This window comes from Panthera onca, chromosome E2 (genome assembly GCF_046562875.1).
Source record: "Panthera onca isolate mPanOnc1 chromosome E2, mPanOnc1 haplotype 2, whole genome shotgun sequence".
NCBI classification, from domain to species: domain Eukaryota; kingdom Metazoa; phylum Chordata; class Mammalia; order Carnivora; family Felidae; genus Panthera; species Panthera onca.
Genome location: NC_138353.1, coordinates 35,830,038 through 35,842,460, shown reverse-complemented (window position 1 = coordinate 35,842,460; position 12,423 = coordinate 35,830,038).

Genomic DNA, 12,423 nt, shown 5'->3' with positions numbered 1-12,423 from the left:
ACCATTCCCCATATCCACCAAATGTCTTGGCATATCTAGAGTGATCCCCCTGGGATAGAGTGCTTTCCTATCTGAGGTCTATGTCATTACAGGAGATCCAGTTTCAAGAGAATGTTTCCCAAACCAGCAATTCCAGCCATCCCCCCACACTTCCTACCCCAAGCTAAAACTAATCTCATCTAAATCAGAATGCCCAAAGTTCCCTTTCAGGGAAATCATGGATTCATTTGTTAATCTAAAAGCTTCTTCTGTGTGTGCCTTGTCTCCTTAAACACTGTCAGAGCCTTGAGAGTAGGAATTATCAATCATCAATCCTGCCCAAAGGATAACTGACTAAATGATACTAATAACAAATGATAATAATTGCTGACTTATATTGATCACCCAGTCTACAGAGGCACAGAAACATTTCATTGAATCATTGCTGACACATTTTGTCAAATGCTGCTCTGTTACTCTGGATAGCACACCCACCCAGGATGACAGCAGCAGCCTCTCCCATCATCACCTTACTTCACTTCTCACAATGGACAGCTTCTCTTGAATTTGTATAAAAGCTCAACATATAGACATTTGTCTCCCATATCCAGGACATAGAGAAATGGAGCTGCAGACAGCTATTATGTGGTATCTTCAATCCCATGGCCTTGTCTAAAAACTACTTCACAGAAGTCAGCTCTCCTGTCAGGCTGGATTTTCCTCAAAAGAGTAGGGAATTTGGATGTTTTAAGACAACTCTCACTTTTTTTAATGAGAATACATGTTTTCAAGTTTTTATTTAAATTCTAGTTAGTTACACCTCTCACTTCTTAAAAATAATGTGAGTGGCTTTTAAAAATCTTATTCTGTAGGAGTTTCTTTCCAAAGACATGATCTTATGATAACATTCAGAATTTTTCAAGAAGGGTCTTAAGACAAATTATAAAGAATACTTGCCTATTAGAAAGAACACGAGTCAAATGCATATTGTGTGCATATTGTGGCAGTTAATGAAAAGCTCCTCCCATTAAATTTATAAAATGTAAATTATCTATTGCATCTTTAAGTTCCCAAAGACAACTACCTATAAAAAAGAGTTATTTGTAAAAAAGGGGTAGAGCTTTTACAATATACTGATTTGTGATTGAATAAAATTTATATATCCCTATGGATTTATCCTCATTATTCTACATCTCATTATAAAGTAAATAAAAGATGAATAAGCTGAGGTATCACCAATGTCACTGGCATCCATGGGAAAGGTTGGAGAGAAAAACCACTTAACCGTTCATTCAAACATTTAGTGAGTATGCAAATACTTAGAGCCTAGCATAGAAAAAAGCACAATTCCAGTCCTGAAAGATGTTTACATATGCGGGGAAGATAGACATGAAAATGGAGTATTGTGAGCATGTCTAGCAAGAGTTGAAAAGAATGGAGAAGCAGTGTTTCTTTCAAGTTCAGTATCTAAGTTCTATGTGATGGGGAACTACTTTGGAACGAAGCAACTTTTAGGTGAATGTTTAATGTTTAATATGCTGTGGAGGTGGGGTGGCAATAACCACCTTTTTAAAAATGAAATATGAACTCAGAAATGTGAAAAACCCTCTTATATTGGAAACTAGCTTCAATCAGTAAATTGCCTTCATCAGCTAGAATTCTTAAAAATATTTTAAAATCAGATTAAATGTTTGCTAGAAACAGTCCTTTCTTATTCTTGAGTCCCAGGGGAAAGGATATAAGTACTATCCTTTTGTAGACTTCTAGTTTTAAAATACCTATTAGGAATCCTTATGTTTGATTTGGTTTTCAGTTTTGTTTTGATAACTGCATCAAGTAATAAATCAATGGCTAGTGTGAAAAATAATAACTGTTCACAAAATACGTTAGTTAATAAAATCAATCAATGATAAGCTTACTTTCTTACTTTGAATCTACTGTACTGCCATTTATAAAATTCTTTGTGGAACCCTTGGTATTTAAGATCGGAAATTAATTGTCTGATCTTCCAGCTGAAGCAGTTTATGAATGAGATATTTTTGACAGTTTCTTGAAACTTGAATACAATTCAAAGGTTTGGGGTGTTGTTTATTTTTGTTCTCTATGATTTGATAGGCACTTTGACATAATATTTTGTCATTTCATCCACTAAACAATCTCTTGGAATTACTCCTATTTTACTCATGAAGATAAAAGAATCCTAGATTAATTTTTTTTTTCTCCAAAGCTCCCACTCTTAGTAAGGAGCAACAGGAGGCTGGGAATATCCACACAGGGAGGTAATCATTGAACTGAAGAATGAGGAGAAATTTAAAATAGTTCAAAAGGGGAAAATATGCATTCTCATCAGAGAAAATACATGTGAACAAGGCCCAGAGACATAAAATCTTAAAAGAATGATATTTTCAAGAAATTTTTAAAAAAACTCGTTTAAGGAGAGAAGAATCAGATATATGTCTATGAAACATCACTTCAACAGAATTGTGGGGGATGACTGGATGTAGGAGAATTGAGTAATATTAGGACACAACAGGAAGAAAAGGTATCTCATATTCATAATTAAGAGTGACCATATATCCCAGTTTGCCCTGGTCAATCCCAGTTTATGCCTGTTCTAAGGTATAATTATTTTAGCACCCCTTTCTGTCTCAAAAGTGCCCCTGTTTGGATGATAAATTATATAGTCATGCTACTAATTAACAAGCTGATAGAACATATGGTAACATTCACCATCCTGGAATCTCAAGCAAATCTCACCAAGCCACCTGTCTTTGTCTCTGACTTAGGGACAGATGCAGTTTGGTGTCAGAGGTATCATTGCCTCATAGGATTTATTAGAAGCACAATGCAGAATAATGGCTAAAAAACAACAAAATGTCACCAAAGACCATGAAAACTTTCAAAGGAATGAGGTATACACAGTTTCATTCCATATGTCCTGGACAGAGCCCTTCATCAGACAGAACAAAAGCAAGATGTAGAATAACATGCAAATTTGACCCCATTAGGTGAGCAAATTCTTAAAAGCTACATATGTGCTGGGATACACTTTAAAAAATATATATCTAGAGGTAATTTGAGAAATTTGGAGATGGCTTTTACTTTTCATTTTGTTACTTAGGTAGATAGGTAGAGAAGTAGAATTAAAAATTCAAAGGTGGGGCGCCTGGGTGGCTCAGTTGGATGAGCGTCCAACTTCGGCTCAGGTCATGATCTCACAATTCATGGGTTCAGGCCCCATGTCGGGCTGTGTGCTGACAGCTTGGAGCCTGGAGCCTGCTTCGGATTCTGTGTCTCCCTCTCTCTCAGCTCCTCCCCTGCTCGTGCTCTGTCTCTCTCTCTCTCTTTCTCAAAAATAAATAAACATTAAAAAAAATTTTCAAAGGTAAGATGATGATTTGAATGGAAAGATTTACCATTATTTTGATTTATTTTCTACATTTGGAAAAAAAAAAACAATTTACGTTGTTGCTCCTAAGAAAGGGAAAAAAAATTATTGGGTACTTAGGGAATTTTATTTTCTCCTCTTAGAATGATATAAATGGTAGAAGTTATCTCCCTCTAAATTTTCTCTTTCAAACATCCACTTTTTACTCTTAGACTCCAAACTACACTCAAATTCTTGAGACACTTGATAGCACAATCATATAATATCATCTTCTTCTTACAATAAAGGGAAACAAGAAGAGTTGAATGAGAAAGTATATCTGGAAACTAGCGTATACTATATAGCCCTATCCAAATGTGAGATATTTTAATGTTGGTTAAAGTGCCATTGCCAAAACAAACTTGAAAAAGAGGAACAAATCTGGAGGTATCACAATTCCAGATTTCAAGTTATACAACAAAACTGGCGTAATCAAAATTATGGTACTGGCACAAAAACAGGCACATAGATCAGTGGAATAGAATAGAAAGCTCAGAAATAAACCCATGTTTATATGGTCAATTAATGTCTGACAAAGGAGGAAAGAATAGGCAAGGGGAAAAAAACAGTCTCTTTAACAAATTGTGTTGGGAGAAATGGACAGCTACATGCAAAAGAATAAAACTGGATCACTGGCTTACACCGTACACAAAGATAAAATCAAAATGGATTAAAGACCTAAATTTTTGAGACCTGAAACTATAAAAATCCTGGAAGAGAGCAGAGGCAGTAATTTCTCCTACATTGGACATAGCAGCTTTTTTCTAGACATGTTTCCTGAGATAAGGAAAACAAAAGTAAAAATAAAAAAACAAAACTATTGGGACTACATCAAAATAAAAAGCTTCTGCACAGCAAAGGAAACAAACAACAAAACTAAAAAACAACCTACTGAATGGGAGAAGATATTTACAAAAGACATCTCTGATAAAGGGTTAGTATCCAAAATATATGAGGAACTGATACAAGTTAATACTCAAGAAACAACTAATCCAATTAAAAAATGGACAGAAGACAGGAACAGACATTGTGTCAATAGACACATGAAAGGATTCTCAACATCACTCATCATCAGGGAAAAGCAAATCACTGTGAAATATCACCTCACAACTGTCAGAATGGCTAAAATCAAAAACCTAAGAAACAACAAGTGTTGGAGAAGATGTGGAGAATAGGAACCCTCATGCACTGTTAGTGAGGATCCAGACTGGGGCAGCCGCTGTGTAAAACAGTATGGAGTTTCCTCAAAAAGTTAAAAATGGAACTATCTTATAATTCAGTAATCTCACTACTGGGTATTTACCCAAAAAAATACAAGAACACTAATTCAAAGGGATACATGCACCCTTATGTTTATTGCAGCACTTTTTATAATGGCCAAATTATGGAAGCATCCCAAGTATCCATCCATAGATGAATGGATAAAGAAGACATGGTATATATATATATGCAATGGCGTATTATTCAACCATAAAAAAGAATGAAATCTTGCCATTTGCAACAACATGGATGGAGGCAGAGAGTATAATGCTAAATGAAATAAGTCAGACAGAGAAACACAAATGCCATATCATTTCACTTGTATGAGGAATTTAAGAAACAAAACAAATGAGCAAAGCAAAAGAAAAAAAAAAGGAGAGAGAGAGACAAACCAAGAAACAGACTCTTAATTATAGAGAACAAACTGATGGTTATCACAGGGGAGATGGGTGGGTGAAATAGGTGAAAGGGATTAAGAGTATGCTTACTGAGATGAGCCCTGGGTAAGGTATAGAATTGTTGAACACCTGTTGTTATACTATACACCTGAAACTAATGCAACACTGTATATTAATTATACTGGAATTAAAATAAAAAACAATAAAAAAGTGTCACTGCCCATTTGAAACTGTTAATTCTATTCCATTTTAAGTTAATGTCTGTTTTTTTCCAGAACAGATGAGCCATTTGGAGCTAAACATCTTGATGGTATAATCAGGGAGCATTGGAAAGAGACAGAATGAAAATTAGGAATCCTATAGAGCTACTTTTACAATCTTCATGTATCTTTTCAAACTACATAATTTCAAACAAGCTCATTATTCTCTTTGAATCTCAGTTACTCATCCAGGCTCTGTGTACTTTGCTTCCTGAACTAAATTCTACACTTTTCTATTTTTCCCCTGGCTCATCCTAATAAATTCAAACTCTGTAGTTCCTGCCCCAAAAGAGTTTATATTAAAATTTTTATGCGCAGAAGAGCTACTGACATTGATCAATCAGCTTCCAATATCTGATGTATTAGAAGAGGCTTGGTAAATATGTTATATGGAAAATCATGGCTTTAATACATGTGTTTGCCACTGGCTTTGAAATAAGTTCCAAAGTTTAAGAGATTTGTCTTTATTTCAAAGTTTCTTATTTGAGGATATATGCATAAAGTTCAAAACATCTGTGAACCTCTTGGAAGTGTTTGATAATTCTGTGGTCTGTGTTGTAAATATGTTTTTTACTACTTAATTCTTTCAAATAACATGAACCATGAAAAACATTTACACAATTGGGGATTTAGACAGGATTCTGAATATTGCCCAACATGAATACAGAACAGATCTGATTTTTTTTTTTTACAAAGATGAAAAAGGAATAAGACTATCCAAATAAAGGCAACATGATCTGGAGGGAGAAGGACTAGCTTTCAAACTTGGCAGCATGAACTATCCTACAAGCCTCCCAAAGCTCCCGTTCCCTAATTCACAGAGAAGAAAAAGTCATACGTTTCTACTCTTTCTTTTTTGCAATATTCCCCTTCCACGTTTGCCAGGGATGCATAAATGAGTCAGTCAATGAAAACAGAAAATCTAGCTTTTCTGCTTTCTAGCACAATTCTTGATCAACAAGCTTACTTAAGAAATGGAATGCATGTGGGGCACTTGGGTGGCTCAGTCTGTTAGGTGTCTGACTCTTAATTTCAGCTCAGGTCACGATCTCACAGTTCTTGAGATTGAGCCCTGCATCAGGCTCTACACTGACAGCACAGAGCCTGCTTGGTATTCTCTGTCTCTTTCTCTGCCCCTTCCATGCTCGTGCTTTTTCTCTCTCTCAAAGTAAATAAATAAACATTAAAAAAATAAATGAAAGAAATGGAATGTCTGTGACAATGACTAAAAGAATCTGTGTCACAAACACAGATCTGTGTCACATTTTATCTGTGAATAAAAATACTGGGGTGCCTGGGTGGCTCAGTCAGTTAAGCGTTTAACTTCAACTCACGGTTCATGAGATTGAGCCCTGCACTAGACTCTTTGCTGTCAGCATGGAGCCCACTTCAGATCCTCTGACCCCTGTCTCTCTCTCTGCCCCTCCCTTGCTCTCTCTCTCTCAAAAATAAATAAAATAAACATTAAAAACATAATTTCCTTCCTTGAGGTGGGGGAGTTTATTTGCTTTAATATATATAATGACACCTTACTAGCTAGAGCACGGGACCTATCACTAATAAATTAATTTTAAACTGATTAAACTATCAGTCTTCCTTTGTTACTCTAAACAGAATACAGTCACTGTGCTCGTTTCTGGTCAGTTCTTAATAGGAAGAACGTGAAGTCATTTATCTTTCCGAGAGTCCCCTCAGCTATATCTAAACTACTTTTCCACAAATGCCTGAAGATTTTTAATTCGAACCTACATTTAGCAAGAGATATAGCAGCCTGTTTGACAGCAATTGGGACACACACCATGACAAGCTGTATAAAGAATGCTAAGAGCTCTGCCATGAAAAGAGCAGGTGGCATCTTGCTGTTTCTAACCCTCAGAAATTGAGATTTAATAATATTTGATGTTTGAGCATCGAAACTCAACCCTGACTTGTAAAAGTTGCTCTCATTTAATTCTTGGTTTTGCTTAAGACTAGAAAGTGTTTGGAATGAATTTAACCCAGCCCTGTTTAAGTCCAAAATTTTATTACTGTCTAAATTTCCCAAGTAGATTGCTTAGGGTTCTCCTGGAAAATAATTTCCATGTGGCCTATTTTCATTATTGGTCTAGAAAAAGAAATATGAGTTTCTTAATCACAAAGAACCCTATTTATTTTGCAAATCACCATGCGGTCAGCAAACTTTTTCCCTGTATCTCTTGGAAAACACTGTGTTAGGGACCTATGTGGTAAGGAGGCTAAACAGGAATCCTAGATATAAGGATTCAAGTATTTGCTGAGATGTTGGAAAATTTAGTGAGAGAGAATATATAAATTTAGTCTGTCTCTATTTACATAAAATCTTTCTCTCATTCCACAAAGTTAAATGTTCTTTGTAACATATATATTCAACAAAGGACTTACATCTAAAATATAATAAACCTTTACTAATCAATGTCAGAAAAGACAGAAAATCCAGAAGAAAAACTTGAATATATACTTCATAAAAGATACACCAAGAAACATAAGAAAAGGTATTCAGTATCATTTTGTCACAAGGAAATGCAAATTAAAATCCTAATGAAATACTCCACCATGATGGCTAAATTGAAAAAATTTTTAAAGGGTCTAAAATGTAAGGATTGGCAAGGTTGTAGAGCATTCAGAATTTTCAAATATTGCTACTGGCAACATAAATCTGGAAAAATACTTAGCAGTAACTACTATGTTGAATATATACATACTTTATGGCCCAGGAATTCCACTCCTAAGTATAAATTCAAAAAAATGTGCAAATATGCTCACCAAAATGCTCTAGGATATGCTCATAAAACCACTATGCAAAAATTGGAAAAACTCAAATGTTCACCAACAGAAAGTCTAATAAACAAATTGTAGTATATTTGAACAATGAAATAATACACGACAATGAAAAGGTAACATCAACAACCACAGGCAAAGAAAATGTTAAATGATGATGCCATTTATATAAAGTATAAGACCCAGCTAATCTAATCTATGCTGGTAGAAGTGAGGATAGTCAAATTAGTCGTTATGCTTGAGGAGGGAAGAACATCAATGCCCGTAAGAGAACATGGATGGGGGGAGAGCGCCCATCAGATGCTGGTCATACTATGTTTTTCTATTTTGCTGCTATAAATACACAGGCGTGTTCAGTTTGTATAACTTCATTGAGCTGCATATTTTCAATATGTGCATTACATATGTGTACTATACCTATTAAATTTTTAAAGTTAAAAAATATTCTGTCTTGACTTAGTTGATATAAGGCGTCCAAATACTAGCTTAGATATTTGGCTAGATATATATTTCTACTTCATGAAAGCAAAGCCAAAGCCCTTACACCAAAGAATTTTGCAATCAAGGGAGGAAGTTTAGCCAAACATTCACTCCATCATTTTGAGTAATTTTAGGCAGGCTTTTAGGGTTCTAGTAATGCTAATATTAATAAAAATTTAGTCTCTAACAAAATTTGCATTACGTGTTTTTTTTTATTATCCTCAATTAGGTCCACTGGGCATGGCATGCTGGCAACTAAACTACTAGAAATGTTATAAACATTAAAAAGTAGGACTTTTGGCGTCAGAGAAAACTCATTTTGAATTCCAGCTCTGCTGTTGGCTCACATTAGGATACTGTGCAAAATTACTCAACCTCTTTGAGCTTCAGTATCCCCATCTCTGAAATGAGAATAATTATCTACCCACATGGTATGCGAGAATTAAATGAGATAAATTATGAAAAAGACTTAGCCCAGGACCTGGCTTTTACTTAAGGGCTCAAAAATGGTAGATAATTTTGTCATTATAATTATTATGTATATATTATTTGCATTCCATTAAAATGATTATGTATGGGGTGCCTGGATGGCTTAGTCAGTTAAGCGTCCGACTTCAGTTCAGGTCATGATCTCACAGTCTGTGAGTTCGAGCCCCGTGTTAGGCTCTGTGTTGACAGCTCAGCGCCTGGAGCCTGCTTCAGATTCTGTGTCTCCTTCGCTCTCTGCCCCTCCCCTGCTCATGCTCTGTCTCTCTCTGTCTCAAAAATAAATAAAAACATTTAAAAAAAATTTTTTTAATAAAAAAATTATTATGTATTATTCTACTCCTTCTTGAACCTGAATTCCAGTCGTGTTTTAAAAGAGAGAAAATAGTAATCACAGATACACACACACACACACACACACACACAAATATATATATATACATTTATGCATGCATGCACTCATTCATTCACGCAACACATTTTATTGAGCATCTACTACAAACACTGTTCTGGATGCTGTAGATGCAGCTATGAATCAAATAGATATATCCCTTTCACATGTAGCAATTTTTTTAAGTTTATTTATTTATTTTGAGAGAGTGCAGTGAGCAGGGGAGGGGCAGAGAGAAGGAGAAAGACAGGATCTCAAGCAGGCTCCACACTGTCAGTGCAGAGACTGATGTGGGGTTCAATCTCACAAACTGTGAGATCATGACCTGAGATGAAATTGAGAGTTGGACATTTAACTGACAGAGCCACCCAGATATCCCTCATATGCAACAGTTTTGAATCTGGTTGTATATGCAGGAAATTGTGATTTGTGTAATATAAAGTATGTTTCATGCAATAAAAGCAAACAGTGAGGAAGTGCTAAACTGAATCATCAGCACATTTAAACAACCAGAACTATGATCATAGGCACCCATACTCCTCTTTAGACCTAGAATTTCAGTCTGACAGTGAAACTATTTATATATAAGGATGTAACACTAATCTTGCTATTATTTTCAATATAACATATACGTTCTGATACATATATGACACGTGTTATATGTTATATGTAACATTAAGACTGAGTTAATATTAATCCAGAGTTCAATATAACAGATTACATATTATATTATGTTATATATGTATTATATATAAACATATAACATAAATAACATGTGTTATATAACATAATGTTATACAGCATTTATATTATATTACACATAATATATTATCTATATCAGACAACATATAATATCTATCTATCTATCTATCTATCTATCTATCTATCTATCTATCTAGATTTGGTTGTTAGTAAATTTAGTTCCATTAAGCTCCCCAAAATGGTCCCTGACAGTGATCTACCACAGTGATAACTTTTGTCTCATATTATTACCATACACACATCATAGCAAAACACCCAGAACATGGTGGGCATTTGCTTAATATTGGTAAGCAAATGTAAAATATTTGTACTGAAAAAACAACAAGATAGTAGTACCTGAGCTTAATTTCCAATATGCATCAGCATCCTCCTTTTTAAGACAACAAATTGAATCTTCTTGAGCTTCTGAGGTAGTTTCCAAAATTGACATTCTGGCTTTAAGGTGTTTCCCACTTTGATACAGGCTTAAAAATCAGTTTGGGCTGGAGAGTCTGATTTTTCAGATAATTAAGTCATTTGCATTCTAACCCTATTTTGCCTGGATAACTTCCACCATGTTTGAGACTGGTGATAGAGAAAAAAGAGCCTTTTACAAAGATTTTGCTGAGATGTGAAATGTGGAATAATCCATGACACTAAGTCATAAAATTAAAAAATCACAATCTAACACACACCTGTCCTTTTTATTTTTACATCATTCTTTCTGGAAAAAAAAAACATACAAATACTGAATCACTTTGAAATAATTGTATTGCAATGGATTTTTTTTCCAATTGCTTACAGTAACACCTGAAATCTGATAATCTGCTGTAGGCTTTGAAACAATTTGTCCAGTATCATGTCCCTACACTAATATTGCAAGAAGAGAATATTAACTACATCACAAACTGTAATGAAAATATACATATATATGATCACTTTCAGTCAGCACAAATATTTTAAATAATGCATAGAAAAGATGTTATATAAAATCCATTATTCATGGCTTTTCTCATACATATATTTGAAAATGGAATGGTACTGGTTGCCCTGGGAATTTATGTCATGGTGTGTTATGTAGTTCATAACTTTCTACTCTGCCACACTTTTTTCCCTAAAAAGAATTCTCTAATTGGATTGTCAGTCATTTATACATTACCTTCTTCCTACCTGGCAGATCCATTTTCCCTTTAACCATTTTTCTTCCCATTTTCCACTGCCTGAATACTGACTGACTTTGGCTGTCTTTCTTACATTCATACACACCCTTCCACTCACAGATTGTTTCTCTTATGTTAAACATAGGGTCTAAGATCTAATTGTGCAACTAGATTACTCAGTCAAGAATTGTTTATGCTATATTTAACAGGACAAGTTAGCATTCAGCATTTTTGAAATATCTAAAATAATAATATGAAACAATGTGACCAGTGCCAAAATTTCAATTTGATGCTTTGACTGGAATCATTTTACTTTTATCTATCTTCCTCTCTATTTGTTTATATATAATATATATAATATATATATACACACATATATAAATATATATTTTAAATATATTAAATATAAATATTATATGAATATGTAAATAATTCTATATAAATATATTATATTACAAATGTTATATATAAATATTATAAATATTTATATATAAGTAAATAGATACATATATAATATATAATAAAAATTAACATTAGACAAATCTGAAGAAATTCTAAAGCAAATATCACCCCAGTTAAACTCATTACTTAGTGTCATAATTTTCAAATATATGCCCTCAGATTGTACTTAAAGGAAAAGGAAAAGTAAATTAGAAATGTAATGGTAAATACAAGAAAATCTACAAAACTTCACTTAAATGGATTGGAGGGGCACATGGGTTTCTTAGTCAGTGTCCAACTCTTGATTTTGGCTCCGTTCATGATCCCAGGGTCCTGAGATTGAGCCCCACATCGGGCTCTGCACTATTATTGCAGAGCCTGCTTGGGATTCTCTCTCTAACCCTCCCTGACTTGTGCTCTCTCTCAGTCTCAAAATAAATAAATATACTTTAAAAAAAAAATAAAAATAACATAGGTTTGTGTAGTCAAAATGACACAGCAATTGACTCAGTCAATTTACTGAAATTCTAAATATTTTATGCAAGAAATTCTGGTGAGTGCTGTTGAGAATCAAAAGATGAACAGGAATAGAATAAAACTGCCC